The following is a 20,448-nucleotide window of genomic DNA, read 5'->3' on the forward strand; positions in this document are numbered from 1 at the left end:
TGTTTTAATTATGCCTGCCCAGAGTCAACTGCCATATCTTGGAGGAGGGATCAGGATTTAAGCCCTCTTGCCAATTTGAAGGCCCATCTGAGAAGTTTTCTTTATGGTGCATAAAGATCAACTTGCATCCCTTCTGTGTTACAATGGTATTATTCCAGACAGGATTTTTCCTCCTGGTGGGAAATTTCAAAGCAATAAATGTTGAGGGAAGATTAATAAATAGTTCCTGTACACACAACTCTCTACTGTTTATATATTCATGGTTTAGCTCCCCTTCTTTCTACTTTAGTATTTTATTGTGGCTCGGAGTCAGGAACCTCTGTTCTGTTTTCTTTGAAACTCCCTTAAAGCTGAAAGCTACAGCCTGCTGCATAGAGTTATTTCGGCATCAGCTGCCATTTGCTATTCAGGATTTGTGGATGAAATGTCAAAAGCTCACAATGCTGATGTTTTGCATTTTAGCGCAAAGGATTTTAGCCAACATTCCAGCTGTCCAAGAAAGCTCATTACATGATCTGAAAGTGGACAGGAGCCATTTTCTGAGTGAATACACCATGGCTAATTTATCTACCACTATCCAACTTTCTCCTTACTGGCAAAAACTTAACAATTGCAACAGAGCCAGGCCCAGAGCAGCCAATAAACTTGATAAACTTAAAGAGTGCAACTTCGCAGTCTTGTAGGGCTGTAATGCTAATACTATATGACAATTTCCTCATCAGTGTTTGAGCTTTCAGGAAGCAACTTCACCATTTCAACACATGTGAGCAATACATGCCTAAAGAAAAACTTTTAGTTCTCCACCCCCATCCACCCACCCTTTTCTGAAGCACAGATTAACTGCTTCAAAGAATGGAAAGGGTGGAGCCTATGTCTACATCTGGAAAGCAGCATTCTCTCCACATGTGATTCACTCAGAAATCCTAAATAGTGGGGAAATGAAACAGCACGCCCCCTGCAACTTTCAAAGCCCTTCTGATACTCACCAACCGAGGCAGGTATTGGGTGAAGTTTAACTTTTTCTTCACATCTGGAATTCCCCTTGTCCCATTGGAAGCAGTGTGGAATTAGGCCTCATCAGAAAAAGCTCTCCACTGATGCATCTGCACCATCCACCATCCTTCAGGATGGTAGTACTTCTCCTCACTTTCTTGTAGTGAGATCATTTTTCCCCCTTGGTGCAAAAGGGTATTCATTTATAGAGCATTTGTGCTTTCACGTTACTATTATCGCTGCAGTTAACCAATGAATGCCCTTGATACAATGCAAAAGTAAGAAAACAGAAATCTCAGTTAAGGCCATCTACTTTCAATTAATATTTTGCATGCAGTGGGAATATTTTGCATCTACTGATCTGTCTTGCTTTGATTGATGCTACATAAGCCCTTGCTGGTCTTTTGTCTTTTCCCACATTGGTAGGACTTTCATAACTGTGCTTATTTTATCAGACTTTTTAAAGACTGGGATAAAAATCCTAAAACAAAAAATTGAATTAGACCAGATGTGGTCTGCAAAAAATCCCAAAAAAATCTCTAGACAACCAGATTTTTACTACTTTTTACTTCTATTTAATCTAGATTTTGTTTTTTGTCCAAATATGGCATCATAAAATAGCTCTTATGTCTCCAATTTGTAGAAGTCACCAGCAATGTCATCACATTCTGCTTCTTAGTCATGAATACTCAGCACAAATCCTCATTTTTCTTCGTGAGGGGGCTCTGCCTTCTTTTGCATCTCCAAATTCTGGGTGATTTGGTATTGCCCATTATCCCCACGGGCCTTGATATAGATCTTTGCCTGCTCTACATTCCAGAGCTTAATTGTCCCTGTGAAAGTTCTTTCCTTTTCACTTTCCATTGCAGAAGGTCTTGCAAACACTCCAAGCATGCAGAGAATGGACCTCAGCAAGGAGAGCTCTTGACATGGCAGCCACAGGCTAAAGGAGTGATAATTAGATCAAATTATCAGCATGTGCATTCCTTGTCCAGCAGTGAAGACAGCTGACAAACTTTGGAGTATAGGAAGAAATGCTGGACTGTAACATGTACCAAGGGCTAAGAATTGCTTAGTATTCAGTTCTTCAAATAAAGTAAAAACTGTACTACTGAATTAACTGTTTCTGTGAAAAGAAGATATAAAATTAGAAAATAATAATTGAACTAGCTGATATAGTTTTTTTCATTATGTGTTCCCATGCATTTATCTAATATGCACTGTGGTCTTCAGATACACACACAATGTGGATCATAAGGAATTTTGGGGTACTTTTGTCATTTTTAAACATGATCCCAAAGACATATGGTGGGATGGCAGCTAACTAGTACAGGGTGGACTTTTATTTGTTTGTTTGTTCTGCAAAATTCTGAAAAGTCTCCCACTTAGTGCAAAAAGGTAATTTGTTATCCCAGACTTTTCTAAACTCTCTCCTCCTTCATATAAGCTGAACTTCAGCACTCAGAACCCTCATAACCCCTTGCATCAGATTAAGAACAGATAGCAGAAGCTTTCAGCCTTAGCTCGGCATTTGGATGAGACTTTAAAACATTTCTCCCATGCAACTTTCCAAGAAAAGAGGGAAGGGTGTTGCCGTGTTACATCATTCTTAGTAGAATGATTATGAAAATCCAGTTGGGGAAAAAAATCCAGTTAATGCGAAGAGAAGAAAATATTTCAACCACTACCAATTCACTTAAGGCTACCAAATCCTGCATCCAACTTCAGCCAAGCAGAGGAAACCAACATTTTTGCTTCTACTGAGTCATTGTCTAGATTTTTATAGAGCAAATATGGTCGCCTAATAGCATCACACCAATATGGAAAAGTCACCAGTAATGTCACATGTTGCTTATTAGTCATGAATAGTCAACACAAATCATTCTGAATTAGTAATGCTACGGCTTGTCTGATTTGTTCAAGATTTATGTTGTCTATATCTTTTTCAATTGGGTGATCATTGCCTGCAGCTTCATAGCATGTTGGCTATGCTTGGACAGCATATCAGAGAAGGATATTGATCTTGTGTCATGCTTGTAGGCTCCCTTTCTGAATAGCCACTGTGGGAAACCAAAGATTGGTCCTATTTAAAAAAAAACAAAAAAACAAAGTGGCAGTGATTCTGGTTCTCTTCTTTCACCCAACAACCAAATCACCTCACTTTGTATTCTTTGGGGTGGGATTAAAGAATCAGAACAGCACTTGAATTGCTGCCAAGAAAAAGTATCATTTTCCAAAAGGAAAGAAATGATCCTTGTATGTTAGATACAACCTTAGAAGAAATTACATCTGTCTGTTCCTGGATGGCTAGAAAGCAATACAACACCATTTCCCTCTTTCCAAAACCCCTTCTCTATGGGACTGGTAAAATTAAATTTCCACGTGGATATTCATTGAGAAATCCATCCCAACTCTGAGGTCAAGTAGCAATTTGGCTGCACAAACATCTTCCTCCTGCAGAGTTCATTGTAACCCTTGGTCTCTCCTTCTACCAGTGAAGCCGAAAATGAGCCAGTTTTAAATATGAAGCCAGTTCTTCCCCAAAGATTCAACATACTCTGTATTAAAAACAGCAACCTTGCTCTGCTTTTAACATTTTTTCCATGCCTCTAACCAACTCTGTGGCTTTGGCTGGTACCTGAAGCTGAAATGTATGAAGAGTTGCAGCTTGGCCAAATCCCTCAAAATGAGTGGAAACTGCATTAAAGAATAATTTTTGAAATTTCCAGCTGACTTGCCAAGCAATCACTGATGAATTTGGATGAACTGTGGATAACTGAAATCTTTCCAGTCCTGATGAAATATCAATTTACAAGTTCTTAAAGGAAAGGACTACTGTTAATCTGTGTCAGACATATACATTTCCTGATCGCCATTTAATGAGCCTTTCTTTTCCTACTATTAATGTGCAATCCTACACGTTTCTGCTTAGAAGTAAACTTTGTTATGCATATTTCTTGTTGACTCCCAGCATATGCCTGCTATTACAGACCTGTTCAGTTTTAGGCACACTTGGATTTTTTCTACTGGTATCTCTCTGGCATTTTAGCTAAACAATCCACAGCAAAGTGTTGGGAGGCAGCCAAAAGACAAGGAACCCTAGTTGTTATCTATGTTTCCCCCGTGCACCAATTAAATTCTCTTGTCTCTATAGAAATTCAGATATGCAAGAACACTTAGCTTGCAACAAATCCCTGAACTGTGGCAGCGCAGTAGTTGGAGACCAGTACTGCAGGCTACTTCTGTTGACTGCTGGTTGCCAGCAGTTCGGCAGTTTGAGTCTCACCGGCTGAAGTTTGACTCAGCCTTCCATCCTTCCGAGGTCAGTAAAATGAGGACCCAGATTGTTGGGGGCAATATGCTGACTCTGTGAACCGCTTAGAGAGGGCTGTTAAAGCACTGTGAAGCGGTATAGAAGTCTAAGTATTGTTGCTATTACTATTCCAGCCAAGGAACCTATGCAACCCATGAAGCCCTAACGGACCAGCCCAGAAACACCCAAGCTTTCAGATATTTGAACTAGATAACCTCTGAGACATGTTTCTCCATCTGACTCTGTTCCTGTAACGAGTATTCAGTTCCTTGAACATTCAAATTGTAGCCAGGAACATCCTTGAGTTTCTTTCTCATTCCTGCAGATATAAGTATGGAATTTACATTGTTTATTTGTGTAAAACACCATGATACTCATCCACCATGACTATCATTGCCCAATAGAGGCCTTTGCTTCCTTCTGTTTTTCTGAGTCCATATACAAGTACAAATCAATAGCATGTTTATTCATCATAGGGACAATTATCAGTAACTCTACAAATCACCCAGACTCTGTTTCTGGTGCTATTGGCCAGCAACACAAGTAATCCTTGACTTACGATCACAGTTGAGCCCCAAATTTTTGCTGTTAAATGAGACATCTGTTCAGTGAATTTTGCCTCATTTTACATCCTTTCTTACCTCAGTTGTTAAGTGAATCACTGCAGTTGATTAGTTAGTAACCCGGTTGTTAAGTGAATCTGGCTTCCCCATTGACTTTGCTTGTCAGAAGGTCACAAAATAATCTTGGGACACAGCAATAGTCATAAATATAAACCCATCGCCAAGCATCTGAATTTTGATCACATGATCATGGGGACTCTGGAAAGGTCATAACTGTGAAAAACAGTCAGAAGTCACTTTTTTCAGAACATTGACGGTCACTAAACAGACTCATGTAAGTTGAGGATTATCTGTACTTTTCTTTGTATGCTTTCAGGCAAAGTCTTTTCTCTTTTAAGCAGGACCCAGCAAGGGTAAAAAAAATTTCAGATGATCAAGTGTGGTGCAGTGCCCTATTCCTTCTGATTGTCGCATGCCCATTACACAACTCCACAGCTTCAGGACCGTGATTCCCATCACATATATTTGGAGCACTGTCTTTTCCTGTTCAAGTGGATTGTTACTTCAGTGAAGAAAACAAAACTCCTGACATAAGGGAAGGTATGTCTAACTCCATTGCTTTTGGGGGGGGGGGTGGAAGGGTTGATACTTGCACGACACAAAAGTTTTACTCATGATCCCATTAAGGTAGTTATAGGAACACAGTCAATGAGTGCCTGCTCAAGTATCTATCAACTGAGAAACTGGCTATCCAATTCGCATAAACTTCACAGAATTCAGTAGCGTGCAGTTTTGAACCAATCTCTCCAAAGAGCAGGACTAATTTGCTTCTTTCCTGCTTGCTCTGATTCAGGTTTGCTTGTTTATATTTTGAAGGACCAAAACTCTCTCAGATGAGTAATGTGTATATTTTTCTTATTAAATAAACTCAGAAAATCGCACTATCAATTTTTTATAGCTGGCTGCCAAATTTTGACCATGTGATTTTGGACAAATTCAAGTGGTCCAAGGTCACATGCAATCTATGGCCAAGGAATTATTCATTTCTGTTCTATATTCAGCACAGAAGTTGGAATTTTCAAATATTTGCATCCAATAGCTTCATAGATAGAAAGAGAGTCATTTGATTTGACATGGGCAACTATATAAAGAAAGAGATAGATAGATGATAGATAGATAGATAGATAGATAGATAGATAGATAGATAGATAGATAGATAGATATAGCGATAGATGATAGATGATAGATAGATAGATAGATAGATAGATAGATAGATAGATAGATAGATACAGACAGACAGACAGACAGACAGACAGACAGACAGACAGACAGACGAGACAGACAAAGAGACAGACAGACAGACAGACAGAAAGACAGACAGACAGACAATTTTCCCTAACTGCTTTAGATATAGTCTTTCTGGAAAAAGGTGGCAGAAATAAAATTAACTTATCCCATCTGCTACATGATTCAGAATGCTGGAGGAGCATTAAGATGTGCTTGCTAAAAGATACAGCTGCTCTTACATACCATTACACAATCCCATAATTAATCACCCAGAAGACTGCAAAGAGTAGAACTATATTCAAGAACAAATTACTATCGTCATTAATTACTAAATTGCTTCACTGAAAAATTTCATAAGTATATGCAATTTCAGTCTGACCTTGCAGAATCACCTTGCCCCATCTTTTTTTTTGCAATCTGTTTTTTTATTTTTAAACATAAAAAAACAATATTAAAAAAATGATCTCATCCATTACATACACCATGTTTTTTGGTTACAAGTGTTTTTGCATCCATATTCTCAATTACATTTACAATCACAGATTTTTCATCTAATATAATTAAATACCTCACTTTCATTGTACAATGTATATTCAATTACAATTAATATTTTTTTCAATAAACCTAATTCCTTACATTCTTGATTGTCTATTTAATAACAGTATACCTTTATATAATCACAGATCCCAATATGAAAGAGATTTACCAACCATTTATATTTGTATATCACTGTTTTCAATTATGTATAATTCCACCAATCAACTATCGAGTATGCTTATGTTCATTATTGTCCTTGTACATCATACATTCAAACAAAGATGTTATTCCTTCATTTTTCAACAAGGTATTCTAAATAGTCACTTCATATATATACCAATTTTTAATTACTTCCTTATTAAAATTATTTATCAACAACAAGATAACCTTATAATATATACTACCTTGCCCCATCTTGAGGCGGCAAGCATGTGATGGAGACATGGTACATTGCTTCAATAGTCACTGGATATAGACTGACCCACCTCACTTTCCCAGTCATTTTGTGAATAGCAGCTTTGGTGCATGCACCTTCAGCACAAAATAGAAATGGGACAATCCTTTGCTTGGCAAAGGGATTCTGAAGAGCTGCTACACCCAGACTGGATCCTGAAACATTGCTTTCCTAGGGAAATACTACAATGGTTTATAATTTGCACATTCTCTTGCATTTTCAACCTTCAGTGCAGTGGTGCAATTCAGCCGGTTCTATCAGGTTCGGGAGAACCAGTAGCGGTAGTGACAGGGGACTCCGCCTACCTGCCTGGATGTCATCACTTCCTGTTTCTGATGCTCTGTGCATGCACAGAAGGTACTGCACATGCGCGGAGGTGGCACGTGCATTCACATTTGCGAACCAGTAGTGAAGGTAAGTTGATTTCACCCCTGCTTCAATGTAGATGTACAATGATCTAAACCACACAATCTTGTTGATATATAATAATTAACACTTTAGCTGCTTCTTCACTTGTAGTTTTAAATACTTCAGTAAATAATTCATCTTTGCCTGGAGCTTTCATACTTGACAGGTGGCCTATTATCCATGGTACCGCATTATCAGTTTCTGAATATATTCAGTCCCTACAAATAGCTCTATAATTCCATTTGTAAAAGATTTCAGTATAGTCCTTGTAACTTTCTCCGACACTTTCCTCCTATCAGATCTTTTCCATAGTTATATTAACTTATTTCTACAACTAGTAATTTTTTTTATTTTTATGAGAAACACTCTCATTTCGGTGTTCTTGTTCCACACCTTCCTTCATTTAATATTTGATTAAATAATATTTTATATCATTCTATTTCCAACTACTTTCATGCTCTATTTTTCCTGGTTATAGTAGCTTATTCCAAAACAGTTTAGGTATATTCCTATTTGGGGAAATTTTAGGGATATATTCTTTCCCAACCCCTTTGGTTCTCTTTCAGATAAATTAAGCGTAAATGTAGGTCACAATCAAATTTATATTTAGTAAAGTCTTTTCTTTTAAGTGCTGTTGCTCCTTTTTCATATGATCTCATGTCTCAAATAGTAATATATCCTATAATCATTTAAATTAGTGGCCCATTCTGATCTATTCAGTAGGTTTGCTGTCAGCCTAACAAAATGTTCTCACTTATAACATGTTGAAGGTATCCATGAACAAATGTTTCTATAAAATACAAACTATAATCTCACTAATTAGGCATACATAACATGAGCATTTTTGTTAATTAGAGTTCATGCTTCCAATTATGATCAACACATTTCCACTGGTTTGAATACATTTGTTCTTATTTGAAATGAAATATGAACAATAATACAATTTGCCAAAAATCACAAATGAAAACTGAAGGCAATTATACTTTTTAATTTTTTAAAAAATAGTTATCTTTAAAAAAAATATGCAGTCAGTGGTGCATGTTTTCAATCTCTCTCCTTAAAGATGCTTGCAGGCATTATAAAGATTTTTTTCATGCACAGTCTATCCATTCACTAGACATAGGCATTGACCATCACTGGGGGAGGACAAAGGAGCTAAGTGATGAAATGTTTGTGGTGAGTCACATCAGAAAACCTATGACTTATATATTGGGAGACAATTTTGGGATGGAAGTACAAAAGACTGGGATTTATGTTGTGACATCACAATGCACATTTCACAATTTTTCTTCATGACAGTTTTGCAACAGATGCCAATGGACATATGGATATGCTTCTCTTTCTCTGGATCCAAACCCTTAATATTTTGAGCATGCACTAAAGCCTGGGTAATTGTTTTAATGCCTATTCCTATCCACTCTTGAAATGTCCCTGGATTTGAGATCAAAATCTAGAATTCCAGATGGACTGATTTTTGTAGTGGATACGTCTTCTGCATTCTTCATCATCATCTTCTTCATCCCAGAACCAGAATTCTGTTCTGCAGTAATAGGCAGGCTGGTTTTAATTTGGTTCACTTTAAGAAATACAATAACATATTTTATCTTTTCTTTTGGAATCTACAACAAAAGGACTAGCTTCACATGCTGTAAATAATTTTTGTTCCATTATCCAAGTATCTCCCCACTCTGCACTTGTTCTCCACATCAATAGATTCTTTCCCCTGCCCTTCTACATATTTCCACCTTTGTTGGCAATGACCTTTTCCTTCATTCTTCTCTTTTCTTCTTCATTTCCATGTCTCTCCAGGAGCTTTCAAATACCTTTGCTAGAGGTCTCTTTATCTTGTCAGTTACATCTATCAACTTTGTCTTCCCTCCTGCTTCTCTCCACCACCCTCCCTTGGCCTCTGTCAGCCACTATGTATTTAATGCTTGTAGTGGTTTTCTTTCTATTTTTTTCTGAAGAAATTCAGTCAATTAAAAAACTATTAACTATGCCTCCTAAAAACTTATCAAGCCAACTGAAGAGGTCCAGTTGTGTATTAACCATTAAGCAGACTAAGCATGTGTTTAGGGCACCAAGCCCAAGGGGGCACCACAAAGTTAAGAAAGAAAAAAACCAATGAAAACCAATGAAAAAAACTTCCCTTGTATAGTATGTACAAAGGAGAAGGACACCAAGATTTGTCAGTGCTTAAGGAACCAGTAAGTCTTAATCCGCCACTGGATCTATCTAAGTATTCCTAAAATATTTAGTTTAGTATATTTCTTTTCAGTTTTGACAATTTTAGGTTTTCGTTGGCTCATGCTCCTCACATTCTATGATCCAAGTGTATGGATGATTGTACAGTGAAGAATTCTTCCTTCAACACAGACTAGACTTCCTTTGGCTTTGATATCAGCTCCTTACCTCATGCAGGTTATATTTATACAAATTCAATATATTTCCCTTTTAATAAGGACAGTGTTCTGAGCTAAAAGTATCATCCTCTAATACCCAAGCTTGTCTAATTGTTAAAATGTGGGATCAAGGAACTTCTGATCCTGCAATTGTTGTAAGGACATTGGAGTTACTAAGTTTTACCATCAGAAGGGTTTTTTTGTATCAGAGTAGTATTGATACATGACTAATGCTGCAAAGTTGGCTTGTGATGGAATATCATGGGCAATTACCTTCTGTCAGTGATCAAATAATCTGATTGTTACTTTTAGTATCATGAAGTTTAACAAATGTCATGCTTTTAAAGCAATGCTTGTTAAAAAGGAGTAAGATGTATGAGTAGCATGAGGAGATATGGCAGAGAAGGTATAATAGGTTACAAATGTCTAACTAAAATAACTGTAGTGTGCTATGAAACACATGTCCTCGCAGTTCATTTTTAGAAATTCTTATAAGAGCAAAAGTTTTGTATCATTGCACAGTGCACCTTTCTCCAATTTGTTCTCCTCAATGTGTTGAAACTATCACAGCTCATAAACCACATTCTAATGCCAACATCTTTGTTTAATCAAAGATCATGATAACTGAAGCATATCATATTTCAATATTCCTTTTTTGAGAGACTTCCAAGTTGTGAAACTATCATTCTTGTCATTTTCAACCTGCACAGTCAATCTTCTGATGGCCAGGAACAATGAGATTTATGTTCTCACATATTCTAACACATTAAAAAAACATCTGGTTTGGAAAAGGGTCCTATTTTCTGCAATAACTGAAGTTCCAAATTATAAAAGACAAGGGTTTATTTTTTTCATTTATGGTTACAATGAAGAATAAAGAATAGATGGAGCAAAATAATTGAGAAGAAGAAGCAATGTGCAAAGTCTTTTGCATGTATTGTCTCAACAACTGTTGCCCATATCTCTTTAAGGCCATTATTATACCAGTAATGCAAATGGAGTTTCCCTTAACTTATTCAGATAAGGTTTATGGCTGAGTTGTGAGAACATAAGGAGCTTTCTTATGTACCAGAATCATATCAGTGGTCTCTTCAAGGTGGGGTTAGATTTTAAAAAATCAAGATGGTCATCACAGCAGCATATCCCCACTTCTTTATATGTCCATAAGTCATTAATACATATTCAAAAGTAGCAGAGCTTCAATCACACTTTTACAACTGCCAAATGGACTTTTTTCATTCCCCAGCAGATATTGCTGGTTCCATGTATGTTTTCTCAGGATTAAATACCACTCTGTTAATTGACCTTCCTTCATACTGTGTACATATCTATATGTATTGTATACATATATACATGTATGTACGTACATACATACATACATACATACATACATACATACATACATACATACATACAAGCTCTAATCCTGGTAGTGTCTGGTGCAGTGGTGAAATTCATTTTTTTTTACTACCGGTTCTGTGGCATGGCTTGGTGGGTGTGGTATGGCTTGGTGGGCATAGTTTGGTAGATATGGCAGGGGAATGATAATGAAAAATCTCCATTCCCATCCCACTCTGGGGCCATCCAGAGGTGGCATTTGCCGGTTCTACGAACTATTCAAAATTTCCACTACCAGTTTTCCAGAACCTGTCAGAACCTGCTGGATTTCACCCCTAGCCTGGTGGAACATGAAACATATGTTAGATAAGTAAATCATTTTTATCAATATACATGCTCTTAGGTGGGAGCTCACATTTTCCTATTCTTTAAATAGAAAATATACAAGGAATGGAAATAATATATATTTGGCTAATAAAACCAGTGACAGTTGGTGGTATTTGGATATAAGACAAAGCAGTCAAGTAGATGGGACACGGTTGCCAAGATTTTATCAGGAATTTTGCCTTTGTTTTCCAACACATTTTTGCACTGCAAAAAATGTTTTATACTATTAATATATATTTCATCATGTCAGACATATCTGGCATGTCTTCTTTTTTTAAGGTAAAAAGAAAACAGAACCAGGAATTGGGGTCCATTGATAAGAATCTGGAAAGGAAGTAAAGAATTTAAACGTGCAATGCCCAGGATTTGTTATTTCTAAACCATCCCTGCTGGGTCAGTTTAAATGCCATAAAAAACAGAGGACACATGGCATTGCCTTTATCAAGCTACCCAGACTATTTGCTTTAGTGCGCTGTTGAAAATTTATTCTGCAATTTTAACAATAATTCTCATTCAGGTTCATGGAAACATTATCTTTCTTCTCTTCTCCAGACACACAAAGTCAACAAATGTTAGAGAAATGCTAATGGAATCCTAAAGTGAAATATTTCTGCATTTTCTTTCATTCCAAGGGGAACAATTCACTTCATTTAATTTCCAGAGTGAACAATAACAGATAATCCTTCCTTTCACTCTTCAATCATCTTTCCACTGTTCTATAGGCACCCGGGGTCAAAGATGGTATTCAGCAGGTTCTGACCAGTTCTGGAGAACTGTTAGTGGAAATTTTGAGTAGTTTGGAGAACCGGTAAAAAAAACCCGCCTCTGACTGGCCTCACTCCCATCTATTCTCTACCTCCCAAGTCCCAGCTGATTGGGAGGGAATGGAGATTTTACAGTAACCTTCCCCTGCCATGCCGCACCCATCAAGCCATGCCCACAGAACCAGTACTAAAACTTTTGAATCCCACCACTGCCCTGGATGATACAAGTGGTGATATAAGTGACCTCATGACAAGCCTGACCCTTTTCCACATGAACTGCAGTATCACACAGGTACCAAAAACGGGCAGTGCTTATAGTCCCAGTGCTGTTTTTATCAGAATGAACTTGACAATAAAAGCCTCTGGATGTCACTGCACCAACTTTTATGCTTGCTTGTAATTGACAAAATTGTGACCAGAATATCCCTGTATTCTCTGAAGCTTGCCATCTTGAATTTTACTGACACCATCCCCAATGGGTCCCTAAGGGTCTTTCCTCTTGACTGAGCAAAAACTTCCATCTGGTAGAAAACATTCTAGATGACATTTGCTGTCTCTATCCTCTTCTGCCTCTGTTCTCAGTCACTGTATAGAGAGCTATGGAGTTGACCCTATACAGAACAATTACAACAACCAAAGCATAACTGAAGCCCAGGAAAGGGGGCATTGGAAACATGCCCAGACAGAAGCCACCCTAATTCCATGGAGTGTGTAGAATCATAGGGTTTGGGTGGGACCATGTAGTCCTCTAATCGAAACCCCCGCCTACTTATATCATCCCAGAAAAATGGTTGTCCAATTTTTTCTTGATGAAGCAGCCACAACTCTGAGAGGTAAACTGTTCCATTGATTAATTGTTCTCACTGTTGACTCATATTTAAGCGGTGGTCCACAGGATATCTAGATTCCTCTCACAGGTGCTGCTGTTGAGTCAGAGACCTCCTGTTCAGGTGTGGGTTCCGGCAGGCACTACTGCCGGTTCGCTCGTGTGCGTGTTTCACGCGCATGTGCTTGATGTGCACTGCACGCACATGCACAGTACAATTAAGAACTGAAAAACAAGATGGTGCCGGTGCCAGTGGTGCCCTGAAAACTGGTTCCAGGGTATAGCAGGCCAGGAGCGCTGCTGGTTCCAGCTACCTAGGCCACTAAACTACTGCCAAACCAAACCGGTAGGAACCCACCACTGCTCCCCTTCTATATTTATGTATTTGTGGATGTATTTATTTATTTTTGCCTGTGTGCAGAACAGTGGTGGGTTGCAGGTGGTACTCCCTGTTACAGGTGTACCAGAGCCTGCCCGGAGCACTGGAGGGCCCACCTGCCCACCCAAGCTCCTTACCGGTCTTTTAAGTCTTCGGCGCTTCCGCGCATGCGCATAGCATCGCAGAGGTGCTAAGATGTATGCGTGCGCTGAGCATGTCCATGTGGATGCGGATCCGGAACCCACCACTGGTGCAGAACCTTACTTTTCTCAATACTGAACTGCATCTTGTTGGATAGTGTAAGAGGAAAGCAACGAAAAACACAGCCAGGCTTTTAAGCTTCAATGATCAAAACATATATATCAATAAAGTATAGTTCCAATCAAGTGTCTTAAGTCTGTTCCCTGACTTGGCCTACCTCAAAGGGCTGACACACTGCCAGTCACCAGACTTGCCTCCCAGATTATGTATGATTGAGATTGTACATACCTAGAGGACATTCTGAGATTGCATAGGAACAAGAAAGAAAACATTTCTTTGACATTCAGCTAAGGATGATGAAAGCCAGCCCTCCTCCTGAAGATGAGATAACAGCCCTATTGGGGAGGGGGGGAGCTGCAACAGAAAAGAAGCTATTGTAGCATTTCTGCTATAGTTCACTACAAGTGGAGATAGGAGGCAAAACATTGTCTCTTGGCAATGGAATGCACAGAGCTAATTCAACATAAGGACGCCATGCTTTGCCATTATAAAAGCAGTAGCACTGTGCACTATTGAAAGCTTTTCAGGGCAATCTCAAAACGGAATAGATTGCAACTGTATACTTGAGATGATGTCACTAAAGCAAGTAGGACAACAAGGAACAGATGTAGTTGGAACATCCAGAGCCAAAGCAGAGCAAAAACACTCCTGAGCCACAGCCAAGTCGATGTAATCAATCAATTCAATAATGACCAAGAGGTCATAAAAGCCATCTAGTTTTCATTGTCTTGTCCTCCGAAGCAAAAACTAATGCCAGCCCGCTGCCATCAAGGAAAGAAAGGTCAGAGTTGATCACCTAGGTCTTTGGAGAGAAACCATAACAATTTCATTTAATTTAATTTGCTTAACATTAAGGGAGCAACCACAGAAGGAGCAACCATAGTTTCTTAAAAAGGAAAAGTGTATAATTTTTTATGCACTAGTTTATGTTTATGGAATAATTAATGTCCATGAAAATAATAACAAAAAATGTTACTTCTATCAATGTTAAGATATATTGCATTTGCTATGTTTATTTATTTATTTACTTAGAAAATTTATAGGCTGCCCACTCATTCTCAGTGATTCTGTGTGGCTTACAAAAAATGAAAACAGCAACATACAACAATAAAAAACAAAAAAACCCACCTCCGCAGCAACAGCAAGCAGTCAACCAAGCCACTTGATGGGTTTCATCTCACTCTGGGTTCCCCAGCCCTGTTGGCAAACCCAGATGCTCAGGGCCTTGCAAAAGAGTGTCAGTGAGGGCAGTCTAAACTCTGCAGGGATGATGTTCCAAAGGGAGGGAGCCACCACAGAGAAAACCCTTCTTCTGGGTCCTGCCAGATGTACTTCCTTAGAAGAAGGGATCTGCAACATTCCCTACCTCCCCAAGGAACGGTGGGTCAGGCGGGATGTTTTATTATGATCAGAAATTACTTGAAATGATAATTCTAACTTTCCTTGAGACTATGAAACAGCATACCTTTGGAAGAATTACTCCAAGGAGTTCCATCTATGAGGTTTTTCAGATTTATTGCATCATTTCCCAGAGGGTAGCAGCCAGGGGTGGGTTGCTCCCGGCATTACTGCATGCAAAAATGAGGACATTTGGACAAAAATATATCTGTGCATACGAAAAATGTTAAAAAGAAAAAAAATACATTTGTGCAATTACAATTGTTCTGCGCATGCACAGAACAAAAAATCAAGATGGCAGCCCCATAGGAGAACCAGTTTGGTGGCATGGCAGGCCTGGGTAGCTATCGGTTCCAATGACCCAGGCTGCCAAACCACTATCGGTTTGGCCGCACCGGGCCGCACCAGTAGAAACCCACCTCTGTTAGCAGCATGTCCATGTCCATCCCAGCAGAGGGGAAAATGTCAGTCTAAAAGGAGCAGCTGTTTTACACCAAATGAAAGACACTTCTATTTGGTGCTTTACCTTGGGGGGGGGAGGGCAATTCCACTGAGGATTTCCTGAATGAAAATGCCTTTTTCAAGCTCTACACAGCACTAACATTTACCCTGCCCTTAGCTGCCTTTGGTCAACTTGAAAGCTTGGATCTATTTAGGATTAAGATGGGACACCTCCAGGGAATACCGGAACCATATATTAGGCTGGGAAGTTTGGAATTATCTGAGAAGAATGCAGAATAATGTCTATGTTATCACTGAGGAAGCCACATGGATATGTTCACAAAGCCATCAGAAGATAAATTTGCCTTTGCCTTTACATTTCCTTGAGCCAATTCTTTACCATGTAAGCCAGGCAAATTTTTATTTCTGAGACCCATGAGGTTACTACCACTGAAGCACCATCTTCAGACTGGAAGGATTACCATTCTCACAATTCTTAGGCCTAGAAGGAATGGGAAACCCTAATCTATTCTCTACCACAAAATGGTATCTTCCCACCAAAGGTGGTTCCTATTTTTCTACTTGCATTTTTACATGCTTTTGAACTGCTAGGTTGGCAGAAGCTGGGACATGTAAAGGGAGCTCACTCCATTATATGGCGCTAAGGATTTGAACCGCCGAACTGCCAACCTTTCTGATCGACAACTCAGCATCTTAACCACTGAGCCGCTGCATTCCTATGTTTCTTTCTTACTCAGTGAATAACAAAAGTTAGTGGGAAATGTCAGGATCAATACATGAAAAATACAGAGCTGGTTGTTACTGTTTCCCCCTTGCCATATGCACTGCTTTAATACTGTATACCACAGGTGTCAAACTCACATCATCACAGCAGAGTCATGTGACGTATTAGGGCTTTTTCCACTTCGCTAAACAAGGCGGGGCCAACAAATGATGCAACTGGCCCGCAGGCCGCAAGTTTGACACCCCTGCTTTATACAATCTACCAGTAGCAGCTGAAGGTAGTGGTGTTTTTACTTCTATTATTCTTAAAATCTCACTTCTTTATTAGCTTTGGAACCACATTTAAAATGCAGCTGTTACAAGACATTTTCTTCTTTTCGTTAGTACATTTGGGCTTTTGTTTTCTAAAGAGTTTCAAGACTTGAATATGTCTTTTTTTAACTGCATTTTTTAGTTTAATCACTGAAAACCTTTGAAAGCTTTTGGGAAATTATCACATTGCTTTTTTCATCTCCTGCTCTAAGGAAAAAGAGAAAAATAAAACATAAGATGCAAATTAATTGTGAGCGCATGCATATTTTTAGAAAAATACATGCTTGTTCTCATTTTGCCTCAGAATCCATAAATTACCTGAATTCCACATAAACAACTTCCTTTCCTGAAATGGAGTCTCTGGATAGACCTTGTAGCCCATACAAAGAAATAGCTCAGTCAAATATGGTAGTTTCTAACTGGAAAAGTTAGAACTAGGGCACTGAAGCTCTATTTAGTCAAGTGCAGTTGGTCCGCAATTTATCATAATTGGGATTGAATTTCTGTTGTTAGGTAAGGCAGTTTTAAGTGAGTCACACCCAATTTTGCAACTTTTTGTCATGGTAATTAAGCAAATCAGTGCAGTTGTCATGTGAACCACAGGTTTTTTTAAAAAAAAGAATGCAGCTTCTCTCATTGACTTTGCTTGTTGGAAAGTCACAAATGGTGATCATGTGGCACCCCCTTCCCTGCACACTGCAACTGTCAGGTGGAAAGGATCAGGAATATCCATTAAGCTGCAGCGCAAATTTATTCAAGCCTATACACAAGAATCTAGTCAACTAAAGTTCAAATTGGTGCCACATAAGGGTCAACAGAATGCAGGAGGGGATGGACTTAGACCATTTGTTGGAATGTAACAACTCTAAACTGATGACTTGCTTAACTCCACCCCCAGCAATTCTTTTATAGCATGGGTGTAAAACTCACGGTGTCACGTTGCTGTCATGTGATGTATTGTGATGTTTTTTCCCTTCACGGAACTAGGAGAGCATTGCGTGAATGTGATGCATCCAGCCCAGGAGCCGCCAGTTTGACACCCCTCTTTTACAGCAATCTTCATAAATTCATGCTAGTTGCTAATTAACATTGCCAAATGTTAATCATTTGACCATGGGGATAAGTGCAAGGACATCACTTTTTTCAACGTGGTTGTAACTTCAAACAGTTGCTAAATGAATGGTTGTATGTCATGGACTTCCTGCATTACTCTGGTTTTAGAGAAGAACAGCAAGAAAAATCTCTTTGGCAAACACTTATAGAAAAGAATTTTCTGGTGTGCCTTTGACATACAAAATGCATGACAGTAATCCATTCACAATCGAGGGAGCTACTTATTTTAAAGGTATATTTTTATATGAAATTGCTTCTCTAGTCAGATTAATTTTAGATCCTTTCTCAAGTATACCGTCCATTTCTGCGTATCACACTTATGAAAGTTAAAAAAAATGGATTAGGTTAAAAGCAGAACAATAAGGATGACCAGGGATGGGTACCAATTATGTTTAGCTTGAAAGGAGAAGAATGAGAAGGGATAGGTAGCATTCTTCAGATGCTGAAGGAAACTTATACAGAAGATGGGCAATATCTGCTCTTTAGTTAAGTAGAGGACACGGAGTAGTGGATTTAAGTTACAGGACAACAGGAAGGTTTTTTTACTGATTGGTAGTGAGAAAATATCCTGATAGTAAGAGCAGCTTAACTATGGAACCAATTAATTAGTGAAGTCCCTAATTACTGAATGCATTGAAACAGAAGTTGGGCATCTATTTGATAAATGCACTTTAATTTGGATCATTATTTGGAACAGGACTCAGACCAGAAGAAAGCCTTTAGCTTATTTTGATTGATCTTTTTAAAAAACACTCAGTAACTACAGTCTGACCTAAGCATACTACACAAAATTGTCTGCCACAATGTCCTACCTGTCAATGGCTACTTCAGCTTCAGCCTCAATAATACACAGGCAAACAATAGATACAAACTCAAGGTAAACTACTCCAAACTACATTGCAGAAAATGTAACTTTAGCAACAGAGTGGCCAATGCCTGGAATGCTCTACCTAACTCTGTTGTTACATCCTCAAACCATCACAGCTTCAACCTTAAACTGTCCACCTTGGACCACCAGTGCTTATGCACCCCCCATCCCTGTCCTACTGGCCCCATTTATTTGTACTCATTTCCTTTGTTCATGTCTATGTTTATACTTACACCTATTCTCTTGTACATGTTTGACAAACCAAATAAATAATAAATAAATAAATAAATAAATAAATAAATAAACAAACAAACAAACAAACAAACTTAGAGAAGTTTAGTACTGGGATAGGAAACTACCAGGATTGTAGACTAGTTTTTTTTTTTTAAGATGACTGCCCCCCCCCCCCAAAAAAAACTTCAGTAGTGTTGACAAGAAAACTGTATGGATATGTCTATGAAATTTACAGAGTTCACCCTTCACTCAAAGAAACCTAGGACTAGTCCTAATAGATAATAGCTTCTTCTGAATCTGATTCTAGTACATGGCCCTGTACAGGATTACAGGGGGCATTTGCTGTAGCCTTCTGTATCCTTCCATGATATTTTTTTAGATTTATTTTTTATTCTACCTTTACAACTCAAAAAGTGGCAAACATACCAATGCTCCTTCCTCCTTCCATTTTCCCCAGCACAACCCTGTGAGGTGGATTGGGCTGAGAGAGAGTGACTAGCAGCCCAAAGTTACCCAGCTGGTTTTCACGCCCAAGGTGGGACTAGAACCCACAATTTCCTGCTTTCTAGCTTGGTGCCTTAACCACTATGTCAAACTACTCTGTGGTTCATTCCTGAACATTGATGATTCCATCAAAAGCAGAATAAGAATACCTTAGAAAAACAACAACTTGGTTGAGTCACAGATTATTTTTATAACTTCTTTACAAAAATAATTTGCCCACCTTGTTTGTACTAGCTCTGCAGTGTGCCCACATGCCCATTTTTTACTTCTTAAATGCCACTCTCTTTTTAACCAACAAAGTATATAACTATGGAAATGGATCTCTGGGGAGATAATGAACAAGGAGAAAAACAAGGCAGTAATTTGGAAAGCCAACAAAAGCCAGAAACCAACTATTCTGACGTACATTGGGTTGAATTAATTTTCAGTGCCAAGATTATCTTCTGCTTGGTTCAGGGCAGCCTCCACCACAAGGCATCCTCTAGATATGTTAGATCAGCTCTCATAATGTCCACCCAGCTTAGCCTGGAATTATAATACAGAAGTTTAATAAATTTGAAGCTTGCCAAGTCTGGGAAGATGGATTTAACTTTCCTTAATCTTATATATTGAAGTGCAGAACTGGCTTTTGTGATGAAAGTCCAGCAAGGATTAGAATCTAAAGACCTTCACGCTGTTTGTTAGACAGAAGTTTCTCTTTATGTCGTCATGCATGGAGTACTCACTTCCAGCAAGTACTATGAGCTGGCGAAATAACAAATGTCTTATTTCCACAGCATAGAAGGAAATTACTGGGCTGCATTCTTGCTAAATGATATTGGAACTCCTTACAAGTTGCATTTCTCTTCAAAAGCAGCAGTGACAGCAGTGCAGTTTCAACATAAAACAAAGCACCTGAGGAACATGAAGCCCCTTTGCTCTG

The sequence above is a fragment of the Thamnophis sirtalis genome, unplaced genomic scaffold (genome assembly GCF_051295495.1).
Source record: "Thamnophis sirtalis isolate CommonGarterSnake01/CBP01778 unplaced genomic scaffold, rThaSir2_p1.2 scaffold_3, whole genome shotgun sequence".
In the NCBI taxonomy this organism is placed as follows: domain Eukaryota; kingdom Metazoa; phylum Chordata; class Lepidosauria; order Squamata; family Natricidae; genus Thamnophis; species Thamnophis sirtalis.